Source organism: Rhynchophorus ferrugineus, unplaced genomic scaffold (assembly GCF_030347505.1).
Source record: "Rhynchophorus ferrugineus isolate W39M unplaced genomic scaffold, kcgeb_rfMv2 rfM6, whole genome shotgun sequence".
In the NCBI taxonomy this organism is placed as follows: domain Eukaryota; kingdom Metazoa; phylum Arthropoda; class Insecta; order Coleoptera; family Curculionidae; genus Rhynchophorus; species Rhynchophorus ferrugineus.
Genome location: NW_027472585.1, coordinates 31,573,389 through 31,599,029, shown reverse-complemented (window position 1 = coordinate 31,599,029; position 25,641 = coordinate 31,573,389). Strand labels below are relative to the sequence as shown.

General features: G+C 31.6%; 1 protein-coding gene across 3 annotated transcripts in view; it reads left to right on the top strand.

Annotated features, from left to right (window-relative positions):
- Cbl (E3 ubiquitin-protein ligase CBL) overlaps nucleotides 1-25,641 on the top strand; it is an 84,982-nt gene that overhangs the window by 1,538 nt on the left and 57,803 nt on the right. The gene's annotated exons all lie outside the window — the stretch shown is intronic.

The window sequence follows — 25,641 nt, the reverse complement described above, 5'->3', positions numbered from 1 at the left end:
TGTTTTGATTTGTTAATGCAGGAGTTTTGATATTCTTTTGCATTTTCATTATTTAACATTATGCTATCGTAAAATGAACTAAATTAACGTTAACTCGAACCACTTTTGTGTTTTTCTAAAGATGGTTTATATATGAATTTTGATGATTTTTATATATTTTTCAAATTCATTACATATGAAATATTATTCGTTCATGTCAATTTAATTTGTAGCGTTTCGCAATCACTGAGCAGTTTGTAGCAGTTTGAATTCTCTGTTACTTTTTGTAAAAACACTCTTGTTTTGATTCAGTTACTTAAGCTGCTTGTACTTTATAATAGCTTTTTTGTTTTTTAAATATTAACGAAATATAATACTTCAGTAGGTCATTATTTAAAAGTCTAGGTTTAGGGGTGATTTTTTGGAAAAAAAGTGCTCATGGTTCTGTATAACAAGCTGTATTTTATTTTAGTTGCTATGCATCTATTAACAAAAAAAACAAACACCAGTGTAAGTGAGCTATCATGTGAATAAACTGCAAACATTCCCACGGTCATAGATCTCTTTACTTACGAATGATTTGAGACTATTTGTAGACAGTGTACAATAAAAAACATGCTAAAATGAGCCTATTAGTTCCTCGTGAAGAGCCGTGTTAGCATTTACAGAAGGGTATATTCAGATAGTTCTTATTTTGTATTAAAAATATTGTTAATATCAGTGTTTGCAAACATTGTTAATATTATTTCTAAATGGCATGTGTTCATACTTGTCAGACCCAGGTTACCCTTCCAGATTTTTGAATTTTTACAATTTAACATACATTTATTAGTTGTACTCTTAGAAAATTACAGCAAAAATATTTCTATTTTAAATAAAATTTTAAGGGCCTATTTTAACTTGAATTTTTATGAGTTTTTTAACCAATAATATTTTTACTGTCCAGTTTTTACCGGATATTTATTAATCGGCAAAGAATACATAAAAAAAGTGAAAAAATTAAAAATTCAAATGGTTACGAGGTGGCTCAAAAATAGCGTTTACACAATTTTAATTCCCTAATAATGCTAAACAAACAAAAAATTCTTAATCTAGAAAAGTGCAAAGTATTGTAAAAAAACATGTTTTTTGTTTGTGTTTATAGATTTTAATCAAATTTCAATTAAATCGCGTCAGTAGAACTTAAGATACCATGTGATAAAATTTCGTTCTTACGCGACGCGTCACTAAAACGACTATTTTCCTGAAAATAATTTAAATTTTGAAAAACCATCTTCAGGGCAAATTCTTAAAGAATTAACCTTTGAATTTTATTCAAATTAATTACATCTTACATTAGATGTGCTTGGTAAAATAATAATTTACAAATTACTACACTGTTGTACTATACCACACAGAGTATTTTTTCCCATATTAAAATAAACTACTTTAGCTAAAGTTAAGAGTAACACTTTACACTATACAACTTCGTGTGGTCTGGATCGGTTCAATCTTTTGATTTCCTGCGTGTTATCCAGTAGCTGTATTGCTTCCACATTGCTGTGATTTAGAGCCTTGTTTCATATTTTAAGAATCTTAGATAATTTCATATATCCATTTGATTTGGAGGTCATTCTGCAGTTCTTCGTTAGTCTTCGTCAGTAATTAATCGTAGAATTTTATTTTGGTAGCGTTGGATTGAGTAGATGGTTAGATGTTTTCCCCATATTTATACCCTATAAGTCCAAATTGACGTTTTATTATTGACTGATGAACCAATCTTTTTAATTTTAGGTCAAGTTGAGAGAATCTTCCGACTAATCAGTACATTTTTGTACATTGCTTGATTTTGAGTCTGATGTAATTTGCTTTTTGTCTAACACGTTTCCAATTTAACCTAACATCAAGAGGGATCCCGAGGTTTTTAACAAGTTTTGTTTGAGCAATCGGGCATCCGTCAAGTGATATAATTAGCTTTTCTCATTTATCCGCAACTTAAAATTAACATGCACATAATTGAAGCTATTATGCTGTATTTTCCATTCTCTAATCCATTTATAGATCTTATTGACCATTTGTACAGCCTTAGCCTGAGTCGTCGGTATATCAAGTACCATTTCTTTTGTTGTTGGAATATCAACAGTGTAGAGCAGATGCAGGAGTGGACTTAAGACACTACTCTGGGGAACTCCAGCCGAAATGGGTTTAAGTGTTGAGAAAGCGAGCCTTTACTTTAGAAATATTGCGGAGTGGTATTTTTCTTTGAAAAAAAATTAGATTTTTTCAAATTTTTAGATTAGAATACTCTCTTTAAACATCTTGATAAATTATGTACAAAATAAGTTATATATGCGGATTGATATCGCTATAATGTATACTACTACTCTTTATATGGTGAACAAATTCCATAAAGGATCGGTTATTCATTTGTTTGAAACGGTTATGTTATTGAAATATATCGATTACGACCAACACTAATTCATGTAACAATTTATAACATTGCATACATTAGTGATATCCTGCCTAATGAAATCGATGGCGGTACCGTCCTGTTGTTTATTTATTGACATGTAATAGTGGACCCTATGAGACAGGAACGTTTTGGTGTTGCCAATTGTCGCGCGATCCTAAACAGACGCGACTTTTGACGTCAAATAATGATGGTAATACAATGAACATGGTTACGTGACGCACTTTGTTCATTTACTTATTAGGATTGTGCAGTATCTGCTGTACAACAGTCCAGTCTTTTGACGAAGTGAAACGATATAAATAGCCGTCAATTATTCATTACTTTTTGTTACGTCTACGTTGTCTCGATGGTTGGATACTAAGATAATAATCACAGAGCGCAATTTGTATTAGTAGTTGTCATTTCAAATAGAGATAAGACAATCGTTTATATATGCCTATTCATTTGAAATCAAGAAATAATTATTTAAACACATAATAGTACATACATTCTTAAATATAATTTAAGAACTGTGTCATTCCAACACATTATCTGTACAAAGTCATATAATATAGTTACTAGTCGTCACCTAACCTATGTTATAACTTGAAATTAGCTGTTTAACTATGCCTATTCTTTCTTAGAACCTATTTTATACCGCCTGTTAAAAATGGATTCGAAATGAATGGACGATGAAATAGTAGAATTATTGGCAGAGCATTGAGCTAACGTATTCTAATCGAATGATATAGAATCTACAATAGATATAAATCAGCCCGATGTAGCTGTAAATCTGATTTCTCCAATGGAAGGCAATAAAATGGCTCCTGGAATTGGTGATATTTCACTTGAGTTATTGAAAGAGCTGCCACGAAAAGCAAAAATAATGTTGATATATATTTTCAATGCCTGTTTGAGACTGAAGAATATTCCGGAATGTCTTAAAGTTGCTCGAATAATTATGCTTCAAAGGCCTGACAAACCGGCAGAACAAGTTGGATCTTACAGGCCTATTTCGCTGCTACCTGCGATGTCAAAATTATTTGAGAAACTACTGTTAAAACGTATTACACCATTTATAGAAATACCACATTTCCAGTTTGGATTTAGAAAAGGCATTTGAAAAAAAGAAATACTGCCCTGAAATATACCTGGAGGTCTCGCAAATTTTTGACCAGGTATTGCAACAACAACAAAATAAACAGTTCTTGGAAATTTGCCGACGACACAGTTATCATGGCAAAAAGATGTATCTACGTCTAAAGCTGTAAAAGAGGTGCAAGTAGCGGCCAACAAGATCTACAAATAGACTAGAGACTGCAAAATACAGCTTAATAGCTTCAAATCTGTCCGTGTTAATTCTGCGTTACCTCGAAATAAAGTCAAATATGGAGTTGCACTAAATTATCAAACCATCTAGTAATTTAACGCACCCAAAACAAAGTTCTACGATTAATTACCAATGCCTATCGCTACGTAACTAATGAAGATTTTAGTCAGTCTTTCAGTCCTGGAAACGAATTCTCATTGTATCTCTTTGATCAACTGAAGATGAGTGCCTCGACTAGATAATTTGAGCACTGGAAAGAGAAGAGAAGAAGGGTTATATCAATAGGTGAATGCGGTGGCCTTTGTTGAATTTTTAACCATAAATTAGTTCCCCATAATTATCTTGTAAAATACTGTATCATGCGTGATGCATGTGCAAAAGTTGCCTTTCTACAAATTTCTGAAAAACTCGTATTACATTTACATTCCTTTTGCTGAGCACCCCCCATAAGTGGATTTCTTAGGCCCATATGTGAACAATGATTCTGAAATTTTTTAAATGATTTCAAAGTAAATTGATGATGAAAAACACACTGAAATCTGAATATACAATATGGGGAGTTATATTTTTAACGTGTAAAAGCAGCAGATAACTTGTTAAGTTCTCATTTAAAGAGTATCTTGAACTCTAGTGCGCACTGAAATCAAAGCCATTGTATGATTCGTAATATTTTACGTTTAAGCTATGGGAATATGAAATAAGTTGATTAGCAGAAAGACACTCGAGTACAGAGCATTCTTCTCTTTATCTAGTAATAATGAATACATATTTTAACATACAGTACATGTGGTTTCCATAATTTGTCCAGATCTCCTACCCTGGTACCAAGATAAGTTTAATAGATATTTTTTACTATTTTCTTAATTTTACGCAGTTTTGCTAGAAGAAGGGACTGTATTTCATAAACAAAAGCTAATTAGTCATTTTTACCATCGGAATGGGCCTTTTTTAGAAATCGGCAATGTTTTGAATAGAAATCTTTTCATTTTTGTATAGTGCTATGAGAATGGTTTTTGACAAACTTGTCAAAAACTCTACAATTATATCATTATTATAAAATGATATTAGGAGGCGTTAGTCTTTAACAGTCCGTTTTCTAATTACGCTAACTCGTAACTAGCTCGGGCGAGTTTCAGATGTTAAACTTTAGGCCATCAAGCAATGTTCCACTCCAACAGTATTGCCGATAATCATATGGGTTTAATGTGTTCTCAACAAATCTAAGTCCAAAAAAAAAACGAATTACAATTCGTATAGGCCAAAATAATAAATATATCGCAGTAACTAAAGTCAACAAAACTAATTATACCTGTGAAATAATAATACGTAAATTATTCGTTTAAAAAAGCGACAGTCGTAATTAATATTTCTATATATCAACCACTAATAATAATTAAATTTATATTAATAAAAATAATCTATAATCTATGATAAATAATTTGAACAATGGTATTAGTTAATAATATATTGTAATAACCCAATCATTTGCAAATATTAATGAATAAAACATATATTTAAATCGCCTTAAAGTGGTTTCTCGTTAAGCTGAACAACTGCTTCTAATAGTTAAGGCTCCAGATAAGTTAGAATGGCTTTAAGCATGCGTAATCTGCCAATCGTACCATCCAATTCTCAATTAATGTTTATTTATGTTTGACGAGATTTATATGAATATTTATCCAATTTAGATTTGAATATAAATTATTGTATTGATTGCTTCTGTTCCCAAAATTCTTGCGGAAGTTTTGCGAACTTACTCAAAATTTAAGTAATATTATAGATTATTTCTAATATGGATAATAGGTCTTGATTTTATAACACTGCACAGGAACCTAATTTCGTGAGTCTTGTCATGAGTTTGTTCATTCATTAGTCAGTTGGTATAAGTCATTGATCACTCTGTGTCTATTGGAAATTCTAGGGTAAGCTTTTGGTGAATCAGAGAGTATTCAAGATTATCTGCAATAATACATTTAGTAAGCAGATAGTTTTTCAGTAGTTCTAAACCTACCGACTTCGTCTGGATGGTTTGGTCATCATTTCTCTAAAAGCAACAATTTTCTTTAGTAGCTTTTTTTCATTTAACTAACCTTGCCCTAGTTATTTTACAGATTCTCTTTCATTGCAGACGTCATGTTTGTAGATCATTATAATTTGTTAAGTATACAAGCAGGATGCAACATAAAAATCACGTAGGTTACATTTTCATGATTTTTATATGTTTGTTCACATAACTTATAATGCACTGCATTATGATTTGCTTAGTTATTATAATCTCCAAATTTGATAATAGTGCCTTCACCGACATGACCAGATTTAGGTTCCTCCTAAAAGTCACAGGGTTGCAAATTAATTTTGGTGTCTTTTCAAACAACTAATTAAAACCACGAAGGGCTGTATTGTCTTGAAGAATTTTCTTCGGTAAACTTCTGATTTTTTCGTGAGAACATTGAGCTTGTCTAGAAGATATTTTAACTTGCTCCATTTTATCAGTTTGAAGATAATCCATGAAGATAATTCATTCTGCACACCAAAAGCTGATTCTTATAACTTGATCAATTCTTGTTCCTAATTACATAAATACATATATGCTTATGATAGGAATATATGCTTATGATATTTAGTTAATATATAATTATATTAGTTAATATCCTATTATATTGACATTGTCGTTTTTATATTACAACGGTTTAGTCTGACACATTACAGAACATATCTGTCCCATTAAGCTTTGTGTAGTTAGCAATTATTTGACAAGAAAATACGGTGATATCCTCTACTTCACTTTTTTAATACTCAATCTTGTTCTACATAAATAGTTTCAGTTATAGCCCACTAGATCTTATGATTCAAATATCTTGCTTGATACTTTTGTTTTGCGTTATTTTAAATAACCGCGAATAAGCATATATAAAGTACAAGTTACATTTTAAAAATGGTTTCACTATGTTTCTTTTTTTTGACTCTTAGAGGTGATTGAATCAAATGAAACTGAAAAACGAAAATGAAAATTTTTTAACTAATTAAATTTTTCTTAGTTTTCGAATAATTTTTCATGGTCATTGCGTTCCACTACTATTATCGACTGGATGATGGGTTAGTTTACACATCTGACGCCTAAGTATCGCATTAGGAGATCGGTTTTCTTTCTTTCGACTTACATATGGCGCCAAGTTAATATTTGATAATCAATTGTTCGAGGATTCTAACAATTAAAATTTTTTATTGAATTGCTCTTTGTATTAAGTTGTCATGAAACATGTGGTTTGTACCGTCGAATTTTATGATAGTTAAATTCTATTAACTCTGTCGAGATGTACATAATTATTCTATTATGATATATAGCGTCTTTCCTTTAATGAAATATAATGTTCAAGATACATTCAGGAATGTATTCATTGATAAACATATTTTTCAATATTAGTTTAAGGCGTTTCGAATTATCTGTAACTGGCGATAAGGATTTGAGCACTCCAATGGAAACAAATTTATAAAATCAAAAAATGTGATTAAACTAATTGGAATGTTGTCTAAACCGTACGTTATAACAGGTTATAAAAATGTTTTTAAATCTTATAGAAACACCTTTACCAAATTAGATATTAAGATATCATTCTCTGTATTTGCTAAGTAATTAAAATTATTTGATCTAGCTTTTCAGAAAAAATTTTGTGACAGTGTCATTTACCACAACTTCCTACATGGCGGTCAAACCAACCATTACACCAAATTGATAAAATATAGTATTGGAGATAGAAAAGATTCCCCATTTTAATGCTTAAATACGTATGATATATTTGAGTGTGGGTCAAAAGGCAATGTACGTATACATTTTACGAAAATTGTTATTAATCTCCCCACTTTTGGTTGTGATGATATTCATCCCCTGGGTAGTTTTACTGTCATTACGTTCAGTTCGAACAGTTTTATTTTCTTGTTCGTTAGATAGTTCCATATTTTCATTGTATCTTCTAATATTAGTGCTTGCTAATTAATGCTTGAATTAGTTATATACAAGTTATAAAATGTGAACGGTTTAAAATAACAAAATCTATTATTTTACTTTAAAAAATATTTTAGAATTTTATAAAAGAATTGGCAACTGTTGAACGGCGGACATACAACAACACTAACGGCTTTAATATATTCTAAAACAAACCAAACCCCTATATCTATACTGCTTGATCATCACAGTACTTACGTAAGAATACATGCCGTCTTTTTTTATGGATAATTTCCATAGCAACAGTTTACTCTGAAATAATTGTGTAAATTATGTTATTATTAAAAACTCTACTATTTTTATACTTTTTATATATTTGATCTCTGATGACATCAATATGATCTTGATTCGTCACCGGCTTCCTATGAGGACGATTTTTTTTCGGTGCATCCAAGATTATATTGTTTTTAATTTTCAGATATTTTAGGGACTGTGACCACATTAATATTCAGTGCATCTACAACACGCTTAAACATATTTTCAATAAATACGGCAGCAACTGAATGTTTAACAGTATCAATGCTTACCTCTTTCACGCATTTTACTGGCATGAGGGGGCCTCCATTATCTTGTTCTTGTTCGAAATAACTGATTAGAGGCGCAGTCTATTTCTGACTCTGACTATCTAATGGATTCGGCATTTCCAACCAGAGTAAGCAAAGCAAAACAAGCAAAGCTCTAAAGCAATGTTTGTCGGTTTATAACCTGCAGTTTTTAAATAGAATAAAATGAGAAGGAAAATATTGTCTGGCACTAAAACGAATTTACAAATTGATGACGTGAGTTCACTGTTATTTTGAATAGACTATTGATATGATATTTGAAATACATGGCTAAATATAAGGCTCATGATTCATCCGATGCCTTGCAAACACCGATACCAAGAAGAAGCGCGTTGATAAATACACATTCACTGGAAGGAACCTACACTCGGTTAATTCGCATCCTTGGAATGTCGATTAATTAATTGAGGAATGTTGATATAGAGCCGTAACGGTCACAGTCGATGCCGGGAGCCGGCTCGACCCCACGACCGCTCACAGCCTAGGAAGGCGAACGGACCAGAAAGGAAAAAAAAACAAGCGAGAGAATTATCGTTAGTCATCCAATTTGTACGCCGTCGAATTCGGGACGGATTCGCGTTCAGCTCGCTCTGACACGACTTCGCAGAAGAATATCGGCTCGTCGTTATTAACGACTCGAGAGTCTCTGGGCATCGTCATTTTGTGAATGGTATTTAGACGAGGAGATAACGCGGAATAAATGGTCAAGTGCATGTTCGACAAGGGTCTCTGACAACGAAAAACATGATGTTCTACTCGTGTTGTGGTCACATACCAATTTTTAATAGTAAATGTTTTTTTAAATTATTTAAACGCACATGGTATTTACTAATAACAAAAAAAATACGAAAAGAGGTGAGGACTTGTTGAACGGCTATACAAAACGGTACTGAGGACTTAAATATATTCTAATATAAACTCACATCTCTAGATATCCCACTCATCCTACAATTGAGTCTAAACAAAAACTCTGGACCTTGTTCACTTTCGAGTAACTAGTAATTTTGTCTAGGTCTAGAGATAAGTTTTTGATTTATGTACTTTAGATATGTTTACAACTTACTTTTCACACATTATTTTCAACACACAGTTTTCAACTTCAATCTCTAACCAAGATATGAGATTTGGAAGATACTGAATGATGGAAATACCCTTCAGTAACATCCCAGATAAACGTCTCGGGGTTGCCAACTATTCGTGATCATGTTCTAGGTGTTGCTGCTGGCACTGCGTTCAACATCTGGAATTATATTTCAGGGTATTTATTGGCCGTTATTCCACGATGTAAAATTCAATATGCTTCAAGGTCGCTACAGTTTGAATATGATTGGTAGAAGTTATATAGGTTATAAGGTCTTCGACTGTACAGGTACTTATTCCAATCGCCGTATAGCTTTGAATAGGCGTGTACATTTTGCTAAGCCCTTATTTTCAGACTTTCAGAATCTCATTAGAAATTTCCTATGGAGATATTGGGTTTATGACTATCTATCAATCTATTTGGAATATGTAATGTTTAATATCTATCAGCAGTTTGTGGTTGGCAAGTATTTACTAAGTACTCGGGATATAATTCATTGCCTGGGTTTCTTCATCATCGAAAAATTAATTTTGTGACAACATAGCTTACTGTAATTAATTTGTAAATAGTGTAGTATTATGGTTCGAAAGTCATGTAACATTCTTAAACAAACAAAACAATTTTTTCAGCAAATATCAGCATTTTGTAGAAATGAATTCGTAGGGTGTAATTTCTTCTTTCGTAAAAAGGGAACTCCTGTCGCAGTAGACTATGTACCATTGGTTGAAACAATTGGTAGTTGAACGGAGCAACCTTTTACTTTCAGTACCTTGTTTACCATTGTCCAGGCGCTTGTTTGCTGTCGATAAGCCTACTTCCGATTATTTATATATTTTTTTAAATATCTCATACGAGTCTTCATCATAAAATTTCTCCAGTTCTTCATCACTAAACTGTGTTAACTAACAATATAAGGAACGATCCGTTCCTTGTATTGCATTGTATTACCACTTAAATTGTTTAAATATTTTGTTATGGTGATGGGCATTACATTGCATGAGCATTATAATTGACAGTTACATGTCAGTTCTAATAAAATCAAAGCTGATTATTTATTAACAAAAATTGGTCATTCACTATTCTTTACAAATCATACATCACATTGGTCATTCACTATTCTTTACAAATTATTAAATGCTGTCAATTACAGCATAATTACTCTGTCATCGAGGTCTGAGGTTTAAATCCATTGTTAGATAGTAGACATAGTAACTGAAAAGTTCAAGGGATTGACGCAGCTAAAATCCATGCATATTATTAATTAAAGAGGTTTCTCTTTGGTGCATATTATGGCCCAAAGGCGTCATGGGTCCGACCTTGATAATGATAATGGACTTTTGGGCCAAATTGCAGGATCTAGATACGAATGACATGCGGCTTCAACAGTACGGTGTTACGTATTTTTACTTGTGTTTATACAACGAATGCTACGATAAATACTTTGCATGAACGATTTAAGGGTATTGTTATCTCTCGCAAATGCAACTTGAATTGGTCACCAAGATGGATAAGACACCTACGTGCAATAAATAACTAATGCCCTTAAAGTCAACACAACACATGCAATTGGTCAAATTATATGTATTATCATTGAAATATATGCATAGTTATTGAAAGTTGGCCCTCTCAGGTATGCGTTATTATAAGATGCTGCATACATAATAGAATATCGATCCTTTTAATTAAAAAATGATTTGGTTAATATAGTCTGTTTCAAACTCTTCGCCCGTCTATTAAGTAACATGAAATTAGTTGAATCCTAAATAAATATATAACCTTATCTGCCATTTATAGAAGAATTTTCTAAAAACTTTCATTTTACAAAACTTATCTCTTTAAATTGAACAGAAATAACATCGATTAAACAAGCCAATTAAATTACAACGTAAAATATATTTAATTAATCAGCCGTAGTTCAAGAAACGGAGTGTTTTTTCTATTTCACAGTTACTACATTCCCTCAAATGGAAACTTTTTGCTCTACTACGGGCCATCCGTCGTCGTATGCCAACCATTTTCGCCAGATCGATATTTCATTCATGGAAAACGTGGGAATGTCTCGACCCTGCTGACTAACCCAAGTCTTCTCGGATGTTGCCTCCTCCTTGTTTATCGCGGCCCATAAAAAGCCGTTAGTTACTCGGTGTTGATTTCCTGTCGGCCAGCGGCCGAATATCTCTTTTATTTGGCCACCATACAAAACTGGTTTTGAGATATCCGGAATATTTATCTGTTGAAATTTTTATTGTTGTTCGTATAACACTTTTTTCAGCGCTAAAGAGGATCTATTAATAGTGCTGTCATTTTTCGACGATCCGGTTATATAATGACATGTAATGGTCTGATAAATCCTCGGTCTAATTTAAAACGCCACTGACATCTTTTTAAAAAGTTTTATTTATAGACACCGAAAAAAACAGATATCATATAGAGTTTCCGAGGAGAGCTTGGTATTTTTTACCATAATCGTCTTCAGAATATTTTATTAATGTAACGGCAATTTTTTTGCTTCATTGTGAATTAAAATTATAGAGGATGTGCAGTATACGCAAAAAACTTCGGTCAAATAAAATTACAGCAATGCAACGTTTAAGACAATTTAACAAAGTTCAGAACTTTGCAAAGCCATCTGCCGTTGAAAATAAACAAGCGTGAAGAAACCGCAATGCCATTGCTTAAAAATATAAAACAAAAAATCTAATGATGAACAAATATAAATAAAAATGCAGGAAACTATAACTAGCGAGCCAACCATAGTTGACATGATGAAATTGCTCAGTGAATTTTAGGCTGAAATGCGATACAATTTCAGTCAATAAATAGGATAGAAAAATTGTAAAAATCCGAAAGTTCCCAAAACGAGATAAAGAAAACTTCCAACTAGAACTTTGAACTAGGTCCGGGAGCTAGAACTATTTCTGATAACAACTCATATATAGCTATTATATCGAATACCCATTAAAAAAAATTACACTAAAATACGGGGTTTTAATAACTATTGGAGACTAGACCCCAGCTAACGTGCTCGAAACGGAATAACACTGATTATGAAACAAAACAAAATATTATAAACAACAGGATTTTCGACAAGACGAGATTAAAAAGAAAAATATAAGCTACAAAACATTGACGCTATATATTACCCACGAAGACACAGTAACAATACAAGGACTTATTTTCAAAATTAAGCTCAAGGTTTATTATTACGTATTATATTACATTATATTACGTATATTATTCACGATTAGAAACACCTGGAAAAGGAAATGAATATATTAATATTACAAATTGTAATTATCATTCAGGGCGCGAACCCACTAGTGGCCCACCGACAGTAATAAAGAGCCAGGCATACTAGGTTTTTATATTTCGAGATGCATCTTATCAAGTAAAATGAAAATCGAGAGCTTAGGCGAACTGACATATGATCACACTCCAGTAATGTTAACACTGGGTTCCACAATGCCAAAAAAATTAAAAAATCCTAATATTACTAAGAAATTTACTACCTGGGACAAGGGACTGGGACTTAAAAACAACAGAATAATAGTAATCAGTTAATTTGTAAATTAAGATTGTACTAAGGATATCTAATTGAAAAATAATATTAGCAAAGAAATAGACTTTAGAAGGTACTTTTCAAGGGTGTTCATTATAACTTTGAGTGTTATCAAAGTTGGATCTATTAACGCATTTTTATTTTTAGTGATAATGCCCATATATGGTGCTATGGAAATTGTGGACATCTTCCAGAACTATAAAAAGTATGAGGCAGTTTTAGCCATTACTACATTTATAATACAACGACATAAAGTACAAAAATGCATAATTTGGAAGATCAGTAATTATCTCAATTAAATGCAAAATTAAAACATGCCCAAGAAAAATAGTAATGGTGCTGCCAAAGACAATATACTTGTAATATTTTTTTATTTTGGAAAATATATTGCATAGACTATTTTCTACAATATTTTTTTTTATCAACAGAAGATCGTTGAAAAATCAAAACCAAAAAAACATTCTGAAGTTTAAATCCAGGCATATATGTCAATCATAAGAGAGATTGTTAAAAAAATCAAAATATAAGTGATTCTCTTTGTGCATAGAATTATAAATATGTGTTACAGTTACAGTACAATTCTTAAGCTTCAAAGTATATATTTTACGGCTGATACGGCCCTGACTACGTGACTGTGTATTCGAAGGGAAGCATTAATTTTAGCATTAAAAGTGAACCGCCTAAAAACATAAAATTTTGAGTTTGGGTTTAAACCCTTCACATTACACAACTTATCTACACCTTTACTTATAGTCTCAAAATGTTTTTTTTTCACCCATTCACTGAAATTATGACAGATATTTTGTTAAATTTAATTCAATTAAGACTTGATAGTTACCTTAATGGTTTATGATACGCTTCTTGATTGATTAGCCGGACATTTTGAATCAAATCTTTGACGAGTTTACGATGCTTATCACCTGCGGTAGTGGCCGGATTTCCGGTGCGCATTTCATCAACAGTCTTGGGTTTTCCAGGCTCACCAACCACGGAATGTTATCGATTTACCCATCTAGTTAGGGCAGACAAATCAGTAATGCCGTTGCCATACTTCCTCCACTCGAAATAAACTGGACTATCCCACCTTAGTACTATCCAGAAATTATAGTGATCTGTGAAGTGAGATGTCATCGATGTTAGATCGAATACTTACTGAGTAATGTAGTAATTCTATAGGAATTAGGAAGCTATAATTGAGAAATGGAAGAAATTAGTTGCTTACTAATGCTAATGGGAAATACTTTCGATGATCTGTTCAAGAATTTTTCTAATATATTAATTAAATAAATACTGTTATATTTATATTTTTAAAACTGAATAATACATAAGATAATCTTCACAGTTTGAGGGCACATAGGTACTATTTTGGCGAAATTTTCCATGGCCATTTTACCTAAATGTCATTGGATTTTGTTTTGCAACATTGAATTTATTCCTTCGTATATATCTAGCTGTGGCTTGTTAGCAGAAATCTTTAATTTAAAATAACGCCCTAAAAATAAATTGCAGAGGAATTATAAGTTCAGTTTTGATTACAGAAAGGAGGAAGGGGGTATAGGTTCAAGTAATTGACTTATTTGGTGGCAAAAATAATTCAGCTTGAAAGTGATTATGGCTTGATATGTAGCACCAATATTCATACCAAACGGTGATATGTTGTAAATGCATTCGTTTTAAACAATCGTATGTTAACGTAACAATTTAGGTCACGAGCTTTATCGTTTATAATCATTTTGACAAATCACGATACATTTTTCGATTTTCAATAATTCAGCGAATTCTATTTGATGTGCATGGTCATTTCACAGGCTTCATTTCTGGAGTCTTACAAATTGAATTAATATTCTTGGGCCTTACAACATTTGAACAATATTTTGTTGGAGAGCCAGTGAAGCCTCTTCACATGGTTAAATCAACATTCGCAACAATCCTTTCAAAATGTCTTTGTAAGTAGTAAATGGGGATAAATTCATATATCGTTTAATTTTTTTTTGTATATTTTAAAGACTTTAAAATTTTATCAATGAGGGTTTATCTGGACTGGGCCTACAGTTTAATGTGGACTCCGAACCACGGTCCTCGGCATTAAGCCTACCGACTGGCGAGTAACCAACTTAAAGGCCATCCTAGAAGATATCCAGTCTTACCCAGCCTGGTTACTAGCGTGACTGGTATCATTTTTCTTATCGGAATTTGCACTCTTGTCTAAGGACATTTATATAAGGCAGCCCATTTATTGGTTATTAATAATAAAATTATTATTCTATTTAATGTCTGAAGTAAATAATTTATTTTAATGGTTATTAATGCAAAGCTGCATAAATGTTTATTCACAATTAATTATCATAGTTTTTCAGGAAATGATTAATGCCATTGTTGTTGTTTTCACCACGGAATTTATTTTTACAGATGTTAATGATTGTTTCTTATCAGGATAAGCCGGAGTGTGGTTTTATGTATGTCACCATGTCTAATTAACTCTATCTATGCAGATTTTTAGTACTTTTGTGTTTCGTGAAAGTATTCGAATCATATCTTAAATCGTTTTTTATGCATTTTGTGGCGTAATGATGTATACATTACCTACTTAGTTTATTGGTATTATTAATTTTTCTTCAGCATATTGTTGCTAATTATTATGTCCTTTCTGGCTGGCAAAATATAATTCCCATTGCTGGACACTTCTTTGTCTCATTTCCCGGTTTTATATTTCTATTTTTTCATAAACCGGAAACTGCTGATTGCTGGATGTTGCTTTGTTAACGAGAACGTAATATTTATCCTTTATATATAGATTTGTTTGTCATATTATAGTGAGTCTATCGTCGACATATTTGATGTTGGTATATTTTTGTTAGGGATATTTATTAGCAAAATTATTAGCATCACACACCAAAAATTCATCCACTAGAAATGTATGTTCTACATTTATCAGGGGGAATAACGAATAAAGTGATTTTATAATATGAGAACGTCCTGTTATACTTTAGGTTAAAATATGCAGTATTGCTATTCTATTAGAAAATTCTGACGCATCTCTCATATTTCCCGTACTGCGCCTATTCCAGAATGGGTACATTAATAGATAATGTCAATGCAGAACTCATTATGTTGCTGCAGATGTTGGAAATATATCGTTGCATCCGTCATACACAGAATTTTTTTCTTTCCGAATTGTGGTGTTCCCTGGGCCGTATTCTGAAAGTCTTAAAAGCATTTTTTTAGCTGAGGTGTATTAATTGTTGCTAAACTTGGTACTAATACTGTCCAACACCTTTGTTTATATAGCTGGGTTTCTGATTTTGTAGATTAGAATTTTGTTGTACGTATTTGATTGTTATTCCACAAGTCACCTTGACAGTGCATCAATATATCAGACAATTTTTTTTTCATAAATGTTTTTCAACATTTTTTTAGTACACGTTAGTTATAATGAGGTAAGCGATATTAATTAACTAATTTAGGTGTATTAACTACACTAATCATTATTGTGTTTCAGAATTATTTCAACTTAATAACCATTAACGGTAATTTACTAAGAGAACGCCAATTATCAATGGGCGAGCTAAAAATGACGTCTACATTTTCCTACGAAATAAAATATTAATTTATTTTACCGAAAATAGCCTGTCACAATATACATTAGAGCGGCTGCGGTTCCAAGCAGTCGTCGTATGCTATTATTAGTGGTATTTTTAACCCCACTTTTATATTAACGATTTCGACTGTTCTAGCGATTGTCTCTAGTAGGCGAGCTCATTGTACTGTCATCATCGCGAAGTAATTTACTACATTGAATAGCAGCCTAATATCGGCGGATCCCAAATAGATTTTTATTTCCTGTATCTTTTTTGTTTCACTAGATGTTCACGTCAACAGTTGGTTATTGCTTGGTACCGTGTTGTTCGATAATTAATTATGATTAAAGTATATTCAGGACAATATATATTCATTAACTAACTCATCATTCAATATATTTGTCTAGCAGGTGTACCGGAAAGTCATTACCGGTTACAATTTTTTCGAAAAAAAACAACTACATAATTTTCAAGAAAATGGAAAATTTTGTTCATTCAAAATATTGGCCATTTGATTCTATACATCTTGTCCGTCTTTCAGGAATCTATAGATGCCATCCCAAAAAAACTGTTTGTACTTTGACCAAAACTCATCAAACTATTTTCTAACTTCTTCGAAATTGGCGAAGTGCTACTTAGCAAGCTTGTGTCCCATTGATGCGAAAATACTGGAAAATCGGCGGGTGCGATAATATGTCCCATTTAAGTACTTTCAACGCGTCCTTGGCCAGTTTTACTTTATGAGACGGCGGGCTATCGTGTTGTAATTTTACTTTACCGTGTCTTCGGATCCATTCTGGATTTTTAGTGTTTTTAAAATAAATCAATTTTTCATAAACCATTGCTAATAGATGCAAAATAGATGGTTTTTCGATTTTCCATTTGCGTGCCATTCAATTGATGTGGCACCCATTTTCCCATCTTTTGGATTTTCCCCATTGCTTGTAATCGGTCGCTACTTGTTTCTTACGCTCGATCTAACGCTTCTACCACTTGTTTTTGAGGTTAGGTTTTGTATTCATTCAATAACCCTTGCATTTTCAGTCTTACATTAGAACACCGTCTTATTACTTCAATTAACCAGCGCCGTATCAGTCAATTTTAATATAAATTATGATTATAATATATACTGTAATTGTTTTCTTCTTTCCTTAATCAGCATTCATCCATAAACTAATGTTCTGTTTATTACTATTATTATTACATTATTACTACCAATACATTTAGTGTCGTAAAATTAACATGTTAGGAGTGAAACAAATTGTAAAATAGTTGAAATGCGGCGTATTTACATATACCCAGACTAATTTAAACTAACAGTGCTCACGATAAATAGATGAATCAGGGTATATTGTAAAGCAATTTGTAAAGGTTTCTGTATTTGTTTCGTCAAAATGAATGAATGCCTGAAAAAAACATACACTGAGATATTCTTTCGTTTCTTGTTTTATTATTGCCATATTATGTGGTATATATTGAGACTCTTAACCACTAGGGTTTATAAACTGTACGACCGCGTGTCTACAGATTTATATTATTTAATATTAGATCGGTCCACAGAGTAATTCAGTTGTTTCCTTATTTTACAAAGCCGGAACAAATAGTAGTCGGATCTTCGTTGTACGGTGGATACATTACTGTCCACATAATCTACCTCAATTTTTTGCTGAGTAACTAAATATGTATGTGGCCTAGCATTGTCGTAATAAAAGGCAACGCATTTCCTAGTCAGTTCTGATATTTTTATCGCCTGGTTCAATCGCCTTAGTTATTGACAGCAAAGAATCGATGAAATTGATCATAGACACCAGCAGCAGCTTCTTTGGCATAAATGCAACAATGCTTTGCAACTGGGTGTTGGATTTTTTTCGGATCTTTTTTGCACATCATTATGCGCTATCCACTTTATTAAAAAAATGGTTTAATTTCGTTTCGTTTCAACAGTGTTAACTTCACAAATGGAAACTCGATCCATTAAATTGTTTACTGTTAATTAACATTAAATTGAAACTCCCGATATGAAATAATTCGGTCTACATTCAATGCTAAAAGAATAAAAAGAACCATTTCTGAGATTGGCTTGTTAAGAGCTCATCCTCATAAATTCGACATAGAATAGCATATACCATAATACTATATTAAAAATATACACATCATACAGCCATTTACTACCCTTGTCATTCAAAGCCACTGTCTGCGATTTTTGAAATAGCCAATTGTTCTTACCTAACGTATGTCAGTATAGTTGCATAGAAAAATTCAGTCCTTGTAAATGAAAATCTCACGTTCACGGATATTTGATCTAGTACCTTAATTGTGCGTTACCAACTTACAAATTGTGGCGATATTTCCATTAGCCTATTTTTGATGCGTTCAAATGATGTATTTCGAATACTCATTAAAGACAAAAACGCATTTTTGTTGTTCATCCAACGGGTTTTTTTCTCGAATTAGTTCGGGCGACCTAACATACAGGGGATAGACAAAATAATTTGAACACCTAACATGTACATAATATTTATTAATTAGCAAAGTGTTCAGTCACCATTAACTTTTAAAATAGATGCAATTCTTCGCAGGATTAATTCGTGAAGTGTCTGAATAGTTTCCAACGGAATGTTGTTTCATTCTTGTATAAACGCTACTCTTTCTGCTCTAAAACTACCAATAACGATTCAATTATGTTGAGGTCTGGCGATTATTCTGGCCAGGGAAGATGTTCGATTATATTCTAATCCTCCTCAAACCAAGACTGAACTTTGTTGGAATATGGCATCTCGTTTGATTGCAATATGCTAGTCATAGTAAGAACTTTATTGAGGATATCGAGATATTCATTCGCAGTTATCGGGTCGGTGATGTGAATAAGAGAACCGGCTGACTACCACGATATTACCGTCCAAAATCGTAACGGAACCCCCATGTTTGGCTGAAGGAATTCCGGACCGTAAGCTTCTTTTGGGGTTCTCTGTACACAAAATCGTCCGTTTGTAGGAAACAAATGTAAACAATGATTCATATGGCCCGATGAATGATGCCATATTCTTTCAATCATCAAGTGTCCAGGTTTTATGATCATTGAAACATTTCTTTCACAGCTTAGTGTTTTCTTCTGTTATAAATGAAAAAATAAATAAATTTCGTAGTCGCAGCCCTTTAAGTGAGTATTCAGTTTTGCTGTCACTTTTGTCGCGGTAGTTTTATGTTGTTTGTCCACAATTCTTTTTACTGTTTGTCGGTCTCTGTCAGTTGACTTTGGAACTTGAAACTAAGAATTAACGATTTTCCCTATTTCGAAGTCGGATATCACACATTTCATCGATCGCTTGTTGAAATCGTCGCAGGACAAAACACTGAAATATAAACTACTAGACCTGACATGTAAACTGAACAATACATTTGCATTATCTATTCGGAAGCACTGTTGCCAACATGCAAAAAGTTGTAGTATATCGCATGGTGTTCATATCATTTTGTCTATCATCCTCTGTTTGTGCTCAGCCAGTCTGCAATATGTCGCAGTTATTGTTTCCTTAACGCTTAAGTACAGATAATTTCACGTTATCAAAATTTACTTTTAGAATATGCTTTTAAACGAAATAATCCCAAAATTCAATACACCATCTGTAACATGTTACAAAAAGCTTTGGATTAGTAAAGGCTGCTTTTGAGAAACCTCCTGTCCAAATAATTGTTTTCTGATACCGATATGAGGATCATTCAGTATTCTGTAAATGCGTGAATGATAAAAATTATTTTCTACCAATATTGTGTTAGGTGACTGGTGTTTATCTTTCATAAATATTTATTGTTCCCTAAACGTTCACACGATTATTGTATAAGTTATCTTACGTGTTTTGTTGATTTTAAATGGATATGGACCAATTTATATTGGATATTTCATCAATGTATACTTTACGTAATTTATTAAATTCGTGTATTTGCTCGCCTTCGTGATTCTGTTATTTATCGTGGTAAATGTTTTACCGTGGATTTACACCAGCGAACGTTAAACGCGGCTATTGCGAACACGTTTGCACTGACCCACATCTCAACAATTGGCCTTAAAATTGGCGACAATAAAAATCGCATAAGCCGCCTTAATCAACTTTAAACAAGTGTCTGTATATATTAAACAGTAATAAAATGTCATAAAAATTCATCGTTCTTTCTCCAAATATAAATACGTTTTAAGTGAATGTCTTTTCTTTATTTGTTATCTATTCTTTCCATTTTATTGCCATGTCAAAAGAATTCAATAATATCGTACGCCCTTTTGGACAAACTACGTCAAAAGCGGCTTGTTGAAACATTTTGATATAATTATCGATTTATATATTTATTATCGTTAATACGTATCGATGAAAATCAATTTTTTTTTCACAAATTTTTTGTGATTTTTAGATCGATATTCATATTTAAAAAAATATATCGATACTTTTTGACCTTTCGGATATACCGAAAAAGAAACAAGATAAGACATATGTTTGGCTCATTGTGGACATGCGAATTTAGATTTAATTTGATTATATATGATATTTTAATTGTTTATACTTATATTGTTTTGACTTCGATAAGTGATATTCTCGATGTCTTCTTAGATAAGTAAATTTAATTGACGGTATTGTTAATATTATTTGTGCTGTCTCTTTAAAATGCAGTTTATCTTTAATTATATTCATATGATTATTGTGAAAATGAAGATCAAGAAATTCATTACAATATTAACAAACATTTTAACATGTACATAAATGTTGTCTTTGTGGTTTAGACATACTGATAAATATTTTTCCTTACTTAAAATCATTTTAAATACTAGTTTTTTAATAAAAGGTTAAATAATATTTTGTTTGGAACTGAGGTAGTCAAAATAAACTGTAATATATATATATATTCATGTAAGGTTACCTATGGATTGTACTTGTTATTTCATTTTTTTTATCGAATAGCCTCTATGTATAATTATTTCAATAAAACAGCCACCGCACGTCATAGACGACGTTGAATGTACTACGAAATGCAGATTATAAAAATGTGAAATTAATTTTTTTATATAAAATCCAATTTGTGTTGGTACCGGTCGACACTTTCGTCAGATGTCTACAAAATTATTCAAAGTATTAGTGATAATAATTAGCGGTTACAAGCCGACAAGCGTTGTAAACCAAAGTTCTAAGTCAATGCGGCAACATTACGACGTGCATTGGCTGTTTTATTGGATAGACTATATATCATACACTGGCAATATTATCTGCAAGAGCTTAAGTACATTTGCAATTCCAATTGAACGTTGAGCTTTGAAATTGAATTACTTATCAGGGTAATTTGGTTGATATTGTGTCATTCAGTATCTATAATACCCCATGTTTTATATAAAATTGTTCTTTTAGTAAATATTATAACTATTTTATAGTTACTTTTATGGAATTATTTAACTAAATTTTTATATTTTTATATTTTCTGTGACATTGTATAATATCCATAGGAGACGAATGTAACTATAAGTAGGCTACAATAATATTAATATATATTTGGCAGTGTTTTTAACTTCTTTGTGATAATTATGATTTTTTTACAAATATTCATAGATGTGTTGTGTTCTGGAATTATCGGTGTTATTTTTTTTGTGATTAGTCGTACAAGATATAACGATAGAATTAGTAAATAATACACTTTACTTTCAATTAATATTATCTTGTATTTTGATGTGCTTTAGATATGCTGGTTTGTGGTTGTTTTTAACCAGAAGTTTAAAATTTGAGAAAATAACCGTCTTAAATACGTTAGTCACTTGGAACGTTTATTTTAATTTTACTTTCTATCCTAGTATTTTGGGTTTAGATTCTTCATCATTTTATAAATTTTTGTGTGTCTTTCGTCATTGCTTTTGTCCCATTTTTAACTTTTCTTTCTGCGTAGTATTGGCAAAGCGGGTAAGCGGTTAGATCGCTCGACTCACTGTTAATAACATTGTAGCTTCGAAACATGCACTGTGCATATATGTTTGTAATTGTTTATAGGCAACACTATAGTTGAATCACGTCATAAACCCGAATGGTAAGACCGGATGCCTTTTGAAATGAGTGCATGATAAGCCATTAAACATCCTATAGATTGACGTGACATTTACATATATATTCTCTCTCTTTCTCTCTCTCTCTCTCTCTCTCTCTCTCTCTATATATATATATATATATATATATATATATATATATATATATATATATATATATATACATTTCTTTCATGTTATTGTATTAACTATTTTCTTTATTTTATACATAATATTTTAAAAATATTTTTACTACGTATTATTATCACTCAATCGATTTTCTTTAATTGCTGTCCTTAACCCTTTAATTATGTTTTGCTATTCACTATTTTTTTCTTCTTTTCTTTTAATCTCCTAATGAATTACCTCTACTGTTTATTGTACTTTGCACCATTTACCTCTTTACAACATTTTCCACTTTCTCTCACTGTTTTTGAGTTTATTTTTGTGAGTTTGTTTATTTAAATGAATAATACTAACAATTACTAAACTGTTTCTTAATTCATATTCTTTGGCTAATTTTCTGCTTCTTTTACTAATTCTGATGTTCTTCAATTCAGTTATTCTCGCTAATTGTGTGCTCTTGACATTTTATTGTTTCTAGTCCTGGTTCTGTAACTCTTTATTCTTTTAATTCTGTTTTTCTTCAATTTTGTCTATTTTTTTACTAAATTTTGATTCTCATTTTGAATGCATTGTATTTTATCTGCTAAAGCTCCTCCCTCGGGAGTCTCGGTGGTGACTAAGAAAATTGGTTCCAGAAACCTTTTTCTGTACCCCGATTCGTTCAGAATTTCGTTTACTCATTGTTTTCTGTTTGCTGGGTTCCTTTCTTATCTTGGCCTATCATCACCAGATATTTCACCACCAGAGATATTTTTATTAGATTCGTACAATGCAATATTTTATATTGTCCCAAGTCGTAATTCTTGAACATGTCACAAACATTACAAAAACAGTTAAATAGTCTAATGGATTAGACCACTAAACTATATAAAAGAAAAAACATTACAATTTTTGTAAAATTAAAATAAAATAAACAATTTTCTTGTAAATAAATGTAATTAGGTCGCAACACTTACTATGCTCTTACTTCCGTCAACTTTTTTTCCCACTGCACATTCTTGTTGGTACTTTCATCATTCATTTTTTTTCATTTCATTTTAGTTTTTGCTGTTATGATGATTTTACTTCTTTAGTACAGTCCATTTTTTTGCACAGAATTTAATATAAAACTAATATATTCCTTTAAATTTGTTAAAAGAAACATTTTAAATCTACTATCTAATCTAATTAATCTAAGGAAAGTACATCTAATATTTATCAATGAGAAACGTGCAACGTTACAGGTACGAACGAGATCAGCCTGAACGTTTCATGTCGGATTAAACAAATGCCAGTGATCATTAAAAAAACAGGACTTATTAGTAAAATAAGAAAGGATCTGGGCTATTTCCATCAATTATATTAGCAACAATGCACATCGACAGTTTAAGTCGTTCTCGTAAATAATGTATTTAGAATAAATTCTGATCCTAGTGTAATAGTTGTGCCGCCCACTTATTTCGAAACTGTTTCCTAGAATTGATTCATTCATTTCAGATTATTTATGATATTGTTTTCCCATTGATAACGTTATTGTTGCACACGTACGGTATTAGATTTGATTAACATATCTAGATGTTTCTAAATATATCTAAACAGAGGAATATGTTTCCGAAATAATTGAGATCCTATGTTTAAATAAAATTTGTCAGCCAATAAATGTCAGTCAATAACATTTCGCAAGTTCCGTATTTACCTGGCCTGGTTCTGCGTTATCTTTTTCCTGTTCCAACGAATTATGAGAACAACTTAAGACGACTTTTAGCTGATAAAGGAAAATGTGTAAAGCGTTTTGACAATTGAAATAATCATTGGAATATATGTATTATTTGTAACATGATATTTTAGTAAAAGGCTCATGACAGGGAAATCACACGTATATAAACCGTTCAATAAAACAGTGACTCACGTCATCTAATCATGACGTGAGTTCAAAATGACGATAGTGAATGATGATAAAATTATGATTGATCTAGTGACGTCAAAATAGCTTAATATTGCCGTATCAACAGTTTAGTTTGTTCATTTTGAGTTTTAGTTCATTTTGGCTTTGACATATAACAAAGCTCTAATCCAAATAAAATTAATAAAACAATTGTTATAAAATATAATTTATTTTAACATAATAGTACATCTAATGCATATATTATCGAAGGATTTAAACTACGATTAATTATACATTCATAACATTTTGTAGGTTAGGGTAGTATTTTATTTTATTTACATTAAACTATTTTCCATACCACTGATAAGGCAGTTCTAGGCTCGTTTAATTCACCTAATTAACTATTGTATTTTCAAGTAATGTATTCTATTGTATAGTTTGTTCTATTACTATCTGTCTATCTGTAGCTAATTTCTTGATAAAATTAGATTTAATCATTACATTCTGTCTAATGTATTTGCAATATCCGCAAAGTAATTAGTATTCCTTCACTTCACATTCATTCTAACTATAGGCTCATGTATATTCTGAACAATTACACTCACATCTATGTACATAGTCTCTTATATTATTACTAAACTTACTTTTATTTGTTCCCTCCCCCATCACCCTGTGTCAGTAATTGTCGGCATTAGATCACCTCACATCTGGAAAGTTTTATTCAATCACTGTCGCCATTTGAGAATTTTTTATCAGTATGTCTGATCGAGTTCACCCAAACCGAAGGTGTTGTTGTAGATAATGAATAGTAATGAACCGAAATAAAACCTAATCAATTGTTATTCCAACATTTACCTTTATCCATAAACTTTTGTTGCCTTTAGACTATTTTCGTTATTTCTTTGTCAGTAATCCAATATCTATGCCTCAAACACTTGACTAACAAAAAATAATCAGTTCTTATTCTAAAATTTACATCCCTCAAAGAGCTGTATATCTCTTAGTTTTCTTTCGATAAATTGCGATAGGCAATACATTAAACATTTCGATGACGTGAGTTCACTGTTATTTTGAA